The 9,670-nt window shown below is 41.0% G+C and overlaps 1 long non-coding RNA gene across 1 annotated transcript; it reads right to left on the reverse strand.

Annotated features, from left to right (window-relative positions):
• Positions 1-7: 7 nt before the first annotated feature.
• LOC104941224 (uncharacterized) lies at positions 8-1,813 on the reverse strand. Its single transcript, XR_797877.1, has 3 exons — positions 1,358-1,813; positions 626-709; positions 8-225 (listed from the first exon to the last, which is right to left on the reverse strand). It is a non-coding gene; the product is annotated as an uncharacterized lncRNA (long non-coding RNA).
• Between the last annotated feature and the right edge of the window lie 7,857 nt (positions 1,814-9,670).

Raw genomic sequence — 9,670 nt, forward strand, 5'->3', positions numbered from 1 at the left:
TTTTTTATCTCCCTGTTTTTTCTCCTCCTTTCTTTGACTATCATTTCTCTTCCACTTCCTCCGTTCCGTTTCCTGTGCAGTTCATTCGTCCTCCAGGGACTCAGTCTTGATGTCGTTTGGGACCCCCCCGGTTCTGGACAGGGCCAGGATGGTGTGGTTGACAGCAGCCATCTCCACAGCCAGAGAGATGGGGTCCTGGTGCTCGATGTGCGCCGCGCCGTCCTCCTGATACGAGGGGGGGGGGGACAGTAAGACCAAGGTCAGTGGTGAACAGATTTAACAGAAAGCAGGAATTATACTTTTGTACATAAAGCTCATTTTCCTGACCAACTGTTCTCTACTAAGTCCCTCCCCCAAAGTGCAGCTTAGCAACTGTAACTGGGCATGTCAGGCCTTTAAAGAAAATCAGAGACGAATTGTGGGAGAGGGACAGCTCTAACCCTCTGTGGGATTTGACTGTGAGTTTCCCCCACCCTCTTTTTGGAATACACTTGAGAGCAGTGCTCCCTATTACTGCCATCACTAGGATATTCAGCATCATTTCTTAAATGCTAATCAAAAGAGGTTAGCATAACTGAAAACATTTAAACCAAGGTTAAAGAGAACCAGATTGTTTTGGAGGTACCTGTGTTGGCGAGGTGGGCTCCAGGCGGTAAAGGCCAAAAGGTCGGCTGAGAGGTCTCTTGTCAAAATAGGGCAGGTCAAATGCCTGGAGGGAAAGAAAAAAAAAGAACAAATTTAGCTCTGTTTAGATCTTAAAAACCCAAGTTCATTAAAGGAACCATTCGTAATATTCTGAATGACGTCGTTCTCAAATGGTTACCATTACAAATGAGAAGAAGGGCAAGCTTGTGTTAATTAATATGCCTTTGGCCAACCATTTTAAGCTATAATTCCTCACAAAAATAAACGTGCTTTTTATATTTCGGGGAGTTTAAACGTAGGAAAACTGCAGTCACATTTTTTTTTAGGTTTCTCTTCTTTGAGAAAATTTGAGAACAGGATCCAGACAACCTTTACATATTAAAAACAACTTCAACCAAAGACAGGGCAACTCATCAGCTAAGTTACCGGTATAAAGATGTGAAATGCATGATCACGTATAACTAATGACTGAATGAATGATCACTAGAATGAGCCTTGGGGTGGATGTGGGTGGTTAGCAAGTGGCAAATCCATCAAAACAGAGGAATACATATATAAATGAATAAGGAATAATCTGACTTTGTACAACAAAAAATGACACGATGGAGCTGTAAAACAAGTGACCTCTTTCTCTTGAATCAGTTGTTAACTACTGTCTGGATCATAAATCTGGTTGTATTTTGTACTTTGGGGATCCATTATCACGCTCTACCTGCTCTGATAAGTCGTTTCCGTCAACGTCGTCGCTGTTGGAGTGCCCCCCCGGACTCTGGACGTCTATCCCATGACTCTCCAGGATTGTGGCTTCTTGGAGGAAGAGGATGAATTGTTAGACTTATGATTGATCACTGAAAGTGTCCTTCATTACAAATATATAGATTTAGATGCTTCTACTTTGACTTCCCAACCGGGGGTACATGGTTGGATTGTGGAGTATCTAAATGCTAAAAGTGTCAAATCTGTAGTTATTCAATCGAACAGCGCTGCCATACACTCAATCTCTATTACTTTGAATATATATTTAAAGAAGCCCTATTGTGCTTTGGGGTTTTTCCTTACCTGTAGTGTGGTATTTAGATTAGTGTGCATGTAAATGGTCTGCAGGGGCTAAAATCCCTCCAGAAGGAGTTCCTCTCCCACATGCATGAAAAGTAGTTCCAATAAATAGCTAACATGGAATGGATAAACTCTTGAAATTGAAAGCTAAAAGTAAAGGAAAAATGGTTTGGATACATAAATATATATATGGATAAATGGTGATAATATTAAGCAAAAAGTGGTCGAAATTTTATATATATATTAATGCTGTCAAAATTATCGCATTAACGGCGGTAATTAATTTTTTTTATTAATTGCGTTAAAATATTTAATGCATTTAACGCATGTGCAGAATGGCCCGCCCCATACATCCCACCAGTGGCAGCGCCAGGGTATGGCTGGGGTAGGGTACACCCATACCAAGAAATTGCTTAGCCCCACCATGAAAAATGATGTTAAAGTAAGCAAAGTAAAGTCCGCCAACTCGTGCGGAGTAAATTGCACAGACAGCAGTTAGTAAGATTGATTTCAGTAGCCACTTGTCTGGAAATACCAAAGACTAGAAACGGTTTTGAAAACTTGTGTCACGTGGTGATCGTCTTCTTAATAGAACATCTTTGATAATGTCTTCTGGCCAATCAGAATCAAGATAACGGCGTGGTGTTGTTGCAGGAAGTCCCGACGGAGAATACTTTTGCTGTAGTGCATCTCTATATACATCGATACAACATTACGTGTTGATAGAAATCAACACGTAATGAAATAAGACCCCACGGTTTGATGATTGATAGGTGTGTGGGCTGTCTTTCATTTTGACACACAGAACAATGTTATAATAAACATACATACATACTGTATGTGAAATGGATATATCCGCCTTCTTTAATTTATCTTTCCATTCCCACAACAATATACATAAAGAAATGGCATATTTTGGACATAGTTAGAATGGTGATTAATCTGATTAATACATTTTTAAGCTGTGATTAATCTGATTAAAATTGTTACATCGTTTGACAGCCCTAATTATTTAATGTATCAGGGTTTATGCAGGAATCCTGAAGTCTTCTCGTGCTTCTCTCCGTATCTGGACTGACACCGTTCTCCTGTTTTAGCTATGACTGTGACCCTCTGTCCCCTTAAATTTGGTGCTCCCATTCGTTCCTGTGTCCACCCCTGTTAGTCCCGCCCCACTGGCGACTACTCGTGCCTCTCTGTCTTCCGCTGTCCACTTTTGTTAGTCCTTTAAATCTTGTGTGGTCCACTTTGATTGCTAGTCTGTCCTTTGTGTCCCTCTCTCTGCTCTGTTTATTGTCCTCCTCTTGTAACTCTCCCTCTTGTCTTTTTGTGGTGATGGTTGTGTGTTTGATTGTGCTTGTGTTGTGTTCTTAGCACACTGTCTCTCGTAGTAGTGTGTGAGAGTACATTACTATTGGTACGAAATTAAAACGATGCAGTAAGCATATAAGTTGAACATAAAAAAGCACTGCAAACATTATTTACATAAGATCAAACCTAAATGGGGGTAAAAACCTTAGCAAATAATAAAACTCTAAATAGCAGTATGTGTTACGGACGACGTTCGCGATGGTAAGGAATGTCTGAAGAAAGGACTTTAGAGTTTAAGACTGAAAAAGGGGAGCAGCTGCATTTAGGAAGGTTTTTACTTGTTTTAGTCGGTTTCTCATGTCCTTACCGGTGAAAGACCAAGTTTCTGACTGAAGAGACGTAGGATTTTGACAGTCTTTTAGTCAGAGTTATGGTGTTTTGGGGTGGTTTATCGTGGTTTTACCCGGTTTGGTAACCATTTAACGGACGTATACATTAATTGGCGTTGGGAATACCCATTAACCACGTTTAACACGGGCTGCTGCCCGTCCAACATACGGCCAGTCATTCCACAAGAACACCACCGGCCTTCTGTTGATGAAGTTAATGGAGTAAAATGGAGAATTAGTGCGCAGACACCATGAGTTGTTAGAAAAGGCCCAAGTTTGACAGCTGCTACTCACACTGGGGACCTGATTTTACCCAATTAGCGGGACTAAAATTTATGAAATAGTTTGAGATATTGGAGGGAAGTCATTTACCTTGACTCTTGCCTAGGTGTGGTGGTGGATTAACCTTCAGGTGTGTTACTATGTTATCTGTACGTGAGAGATACGTATATATTTTCGGCTACCACGTTATATATATATAATAATTATATAAGTTATTGAGGATATGCACGCTAAACCTAGACGGTGATGAAAAAAACTAGCATGATTTACGGCGAAGCATTGTGACAAGGTCGATAAACTGCAATTAATACACTCGCGAGAACAAAGGACATCAAATAAATCTACGAGGAAAAATGACGGAGACAAGCATCATGTCAAAATTTGACCTATTTTTATTTCATGATAGAATAGACTCTCTAATCACATATTTGTTGTACCTACATATACCCACACAGACAGGTCCGAGTCTCACGACCGAGGAGACGTCTGGTCCCTTCTAATTTCAATTAGTGTATGATGTGTGAAGGGGCGGTGTTTGGTTCTGTTATGCGAGTGGACGTCCACGTCAGGACTCCTACCAAATGTCCTTCAAATGCCTATTCTGACCTTCAGGGGAAAGACTCCCTTACCGAAGTCTTTTCCGCCATCCTCCCTTTAAAAGTGTTCCGAAAAAGGTGTACGACGGGAGATGACACTGTCCGAGGTACGTCCGACTTTCTCCTAGGACCTCTACCTACTTACTAGACTGTGCAGCAAATGAAACGAACCTCAGTACGCAAACCCTCCAAGTCAGGAGAGCGTTAGACTTCAGAATATTATTCTCTCTAAGGATTTCGTCTCCTGACAAAAAAGTTAGGAACGAACGTTATTCAAACCAGGAAAAATAAAGATTTAACCACCTATTATTGATACTACTAAGAGAGGTCTGTCAAACTTTATGTCTATAATTATTTCCCTTTAATACTCGGAAAAAAGGAATAGGTACAAAATAGGAGTTTGAAAAAAGCAAGAAAAGAGTTAAGAATGAAAATACACTTTCATCCATATACGAAACTACTGTCAGTTAACATAAGTGTTTAAGAATGAAATAAGTTTTTCAGACCTGAAACACCAAGCATTTTACAGCCTGCGCAAAAAGAGTCTAGAGCCAACGTACCATGACAAAAGGAGCTTGAGACTTGAGTTTAAGGTCATTCAACCAGAAAATAAATGCTAACACCTATTTTGAGTCCTACAAAGAGTGTCGTCAAAACTTTACTCATTCCCTTAATACTGGGACAGAGGTCAAACTCGTAAGAAGTTGAGACGATCGGATCAGTTCGACCTTTGTATTAGTTTCTCTTAGGTTTTGTATGGTACTTTTTTGAATAAAGATGAACTGAAATAGTTTTTTATAGTTGTTTTACTAGTCATTTGTACGCGCGTGTGTGTGTGTGTTGTGTGTGTGTGATGTGTGTGGTGTGGTGAGGTGTGTGTGTGTGTGTGTGTGTGTGTGTGTGTGTGTGTGTGTGTGGTGTGTGTGTGTGTGTGTGTAGTGTGTGTGTGTGCTGTTATTCGTCTGTAGTATAAAAACAAAGAACCGTTCGACTCTGTCATAAGATGTTGTTTTTTTGTTTTTTGCTGGTTTGGGAACTTCACTTCTCAAAAGGAAGGAGGCAATTTTTGTGAAGCAGTCTCTACTACTCCCTGCGTCCTCTTGTCTTTTGGTGGACCTCACTGAAAGGTTTATATGGTTATAAATATATGTAATGACGTCTCCTTAGAGGCGAGACAGGCCTCCTTGGAGAAGTTGAGGACGATTGAGGTGTGTGTGTGTGTGTGTGTGTGTGTAGATGTGTGTGTGTGGTGATGTGTGTGTGTGTGTGTGTTATGTGTGTCGTGTGATGTGTGTGTGTGTGTGGTTGTGTGTGTTGTGGTTATTCGGTCTGTAGTATATACCAAAGCAAAGGAACGTTCGACTGTCAACTGAAAGATAGTTGTGTTTTTTGTTTTTCGCTGTTTGGGAACTTCTACTTTCTCAAAGAAGGCATTTGTTGTGAAGCAGTCTCTACTACTCCTTGCGTCCTACTTGTCTTTGGTGGGCCTCACTGAAAGGTTTTTTATATGTTATAAAGTATTAATTACGTCTCTAGAGGCCTCCTTGGAGAAGGAAGGACGATTAGTGTGTGTGTGTGTGTGTGTGTGGTGTGGTGTGTGTGTGTGTGTGTGTGTGATGGTGTGTGTCGTGTGTAGTGTTTGTGTGTGTGGTGTGTGTGTGTGTGTGTGTGGTGTGGTGTTGTGTTGTGTGTGTGGTGTGTGTGGGTGGTGTGTGGACTAATGAAGTTGTGTTAGATGTTTTTATCTGGTAAAATGTGAGACGTACAACTCAGGGTTGGCGGGGAGGGGGGGGGTGCGGGCAATCGAGCGCCAGAAATTATGTATATCCTATAGCAGCAATAAGTTAACCTGGGCCACTTGTTACGAATAACGCGATCTGTACGAAGAATAAACCGGGTTTACACTTTTTACTTTCGTTATTTATTCCTCCTTATTGACACACAAAAATTTAAGTTATTAGCACGCAACCAACCCCACATCTAATGGCACGCACGACTTGTGTCCTTCTCATAGCATACTAGGCAAATGCCCCTCCTAAATTTTATTTTTCGTGACGTCCTTGCGCAGACTTTTCCTGAGTCGGCTCACCCCTGAAGTATAAGACCCATCAACAATAAACACTCTTACGGTCACGATCTGTGAAAGGGATGAAGGACGACCAAATGAGAAGACATTACCATTGGAGATACTTCAGTCTTAGTGTTCCCACCTCAAAACAGAGTTTCAGTGTCTGTACTTAATACTTCGAACATAACGTTGTTGATTTATGCTCCTGAGTTTGTATTTATGGAGTCGGCTGTCAGACCCTCTCGCTCAAGCTTATCTTTTCGGTCTGTTTCTTGGGCATCTAAAGTCTTTCGTCGGGTCTATTTTTCTAACTTACAGAGTTATAAACTGTCTTACTCTGAAAACGTCTTCAGATCGCCTCAGACTTGTACTTCTTTAGACAACACAGAAGTATTCAGAAAATCTCCAAGTTTCTTGGGGGTTTATTTAGACTTACCAAGGAAGGAAAGCGCAGGATAAGTTTCAGATTTGGAGGAGAGCATAACAAAAGATCTACAAACCCCCAGGTCTGGGAGTCCTGTCCTCACGTGCATCAAACCCAAATGGAAAGTACAATTAATAAAGTTTGCAATATATATGAAACATTTTGAGAGGCCTGTCTGCTTCTGCTGCTCCCCTATCTGCCTCGAAACTACAGGTCTTTGTAGGTCTCCTTTGAAGGACGGAGACCAAAAACTATCAGACAAGCTATTGAGTGACTCCAGAAGTACCATCTGCGAGAAATAAACACCGCCCCACAGTGCGACGGTTTCCTCCTTTCTTATAAGTCTAATAAATGAAATGATTGTAATAGCAAAGTTTTATGAAGGTATTGTTCAGTTGTCAGGACGTAAAGTTTTACACCGTAACCCGACTATCCCTATTACGGACTTCTAATGTCTCTCTCCGCTAGTGGAGTGACTTTCTACACTAGTCTAGTTATTGTTAGACAGGTTAGGTTGGTAGGTATTAGGGATTAGTTTAGATGTAAACCTTAAAACTCCCCTTAGGTTTACAACTCTTAAAGGTTTGCGGCTAAAAAAAGAGTTGTGCTTTTTTTTTTTTTATAAAAGGGAGTTAGAACGAATGAAAAGGAGTATTAGAGGTTACATTAAAAAAAATAGTTATTAAGAATGCAAAAGAGTTTAAAACTAAAAAAGGAGTTAAATTTTTGCCTAAAATAAGAGTTTAGGATTAAAAAAAAAGTATTAGAGTTTTAAAATTAAAAAGAGTTGACAAATTTAAAAAAGAGGTTTAAGTTTTCTAAGTAATCTGAAAAAATAGTTTTAAGAATGAAAAAGAGTTAACAATAAGAAAAAGAGAGTAGTTACTATTAAATCGTTTAAGATGGGAAAAATTTAGTTGTAAATTTTTTGCCTAAATAAAAGACGTTTAGAGGTTTAATACCTGAAAGAGTTCCTGAAAAAGAATTTAAGAATGAAAAAAAAAGTATTAAGTTTTACAATCTTAAAACTCTTTTTTAATTGTAAAAACTCGCTAAACGTCTTTTTTCAATCTTAAATTTCTTTTTCATAAATACTCTTCAGTATTAAAACCTCTAAACGTCTTATCAAATCAAAACTTACCACTAATTTTACATTCATTAAGATTTAGAATGGAAAAAGTTAGTAAAAATAAAAAAAAGCGTTTACAGTTTAGGACTGAAACTTATTTATGACGTGAACTTTCGTAGGCCGTCAAAAAGATACCGACCTCTGGAGATGAATGCAAGATTGAGGTTTGTAAGAGGTCCTGTAAGTCCTGATTGTCATCGAGGATGGGTGGGACGAGGAGTAACCGATCGTGGTCGACGACGTCATTTCGGAACTCACCGGAGGTCAGGAGGCTCACATAAGGGAGCCCGTAGCCGTCCGCCCGCTAACACGCCGCGCTTCATAGCTCGTTACACTACGACTCGCCCACGACGTCTGAGTCTTGGTTGTGCGTCCCTACTCGCGTGCGCGTAGCTTAGAGATCGACTCCCCATTATGTACATAAATGTACCCGTCGAGAAAGTCTGCTCCGAAAAGTCTCACGGAATTGTTGGTACTTCCGTTTTTGTTAACGAAATTCATTTACCACGTCGTCTTTGATCACCAAATCTTTGGTAGTTTCTACGTATTGGTTGGTTATTGTACAATATCGCTAGTACCTGTTACGTAGAGAGCCAAATACGACGACGTTGCACGTCTCTTGTTAAGGGTTTGACCCTAGTTACTTCAGTAGACTAGAGTAGTCTCACGTGTCCTTAACTTTCAATCACGGTGAAATTCTACACTAAAGCCAGTTAATTTTTCGTCGCCCGTTTTTTTCAAAGTCCGGAACTAACCTCTTCAACTGTCAGCCTGGACGTCGAAATACCCTCAAACAAGGTCTCAAAGACCTAATTGGTCCCCTCGATTTGCCAGTCAATCGGTGGGCTAATCGAGACCTATTCAAAGTGACTCGGACTGCGACTCGACACTCCTATTATTCTCTGTGAAGGACATAGAGACGGTAGAATCTCTTTATTTGCTGGACGTTGGTTGGCTGAGTAGACTAGTAGTAAGGGAGAGAGATGTGGGAGACAAGAGACTAAATTGCGTGGGGTGACTGGGACGACATACTGCCAGATGAATCATCAAATTTTGCTTGTTTATTCCCCCCCCCCCTAAGTCGACTTATTCAAATAAAAAGATCTAAACTGAGGTTGTGTAAGAAGGGGAGATCTTTATACAATGGACTGAGATTCCAGCATTTAAACACAATTTGGTGAGGATCATTGACAAACACTGAAGCAATAGACTGGGAGCAGAGGGGATTTCTGAGGAGAGGGTCGAAACTAGCTGGTTCGTAGTCGACGACGGGTCAAATGTGTTTCTCCATCTCACTCGAGCATGGACGTAAACCGCTCCGCCAGAGACGTGTGGTGCGATGCCCGTTGTCGCCCAGCTTACGCCGACGTGTCTCTGCCAGTGCAGCTCTCCCTCTGCGAGGTTGGAGTATTAGGGATCGCGAGAGGTCGACTTGTTTTGTTGTTGTTGATTGTTGTCCATCAATCACAGTAATGAAATTGTGGTATGCATGTGTATGACGTGGTTTCTCTCAGTGCCACGAAAGTACAGGTCTGCCCAATCTATGGACGACATAGGCGAGGTCGCAGACCTACTGGGCTTGTGTTATCATCATGCTCCACGTGGGAGTCATTCGCCCACAGGGGTCAAGGACCTACCACCGCGACGCAAGTCCTGGCGGTCTGGGATTGTCCTTGAGGGTCGTCCTTCCACACCACATAGCACAACTACCTACGCGCATCAGACTCCTCCTTTACATTAGTTTGCCTGGAGAATAGTAAAATGAAGGAT

The sequence above is a fragment of the Notothenia coriiceps genome, unplaced genomic scaffold (assembly GCF_000735185.1).
Source record: "Notothenia coriiceps isolate Sejong01 unplaced genomic scaffold, NC01 NC01_scaffold00003275, whole genome shotgun sequence".
Taxonomy (NCBI): Eukaryota; Metazoa; Chordata; class Actinopteri; order Perciformes; family Nototheniidae; genus Notothenia; species Notothenia coriiceps.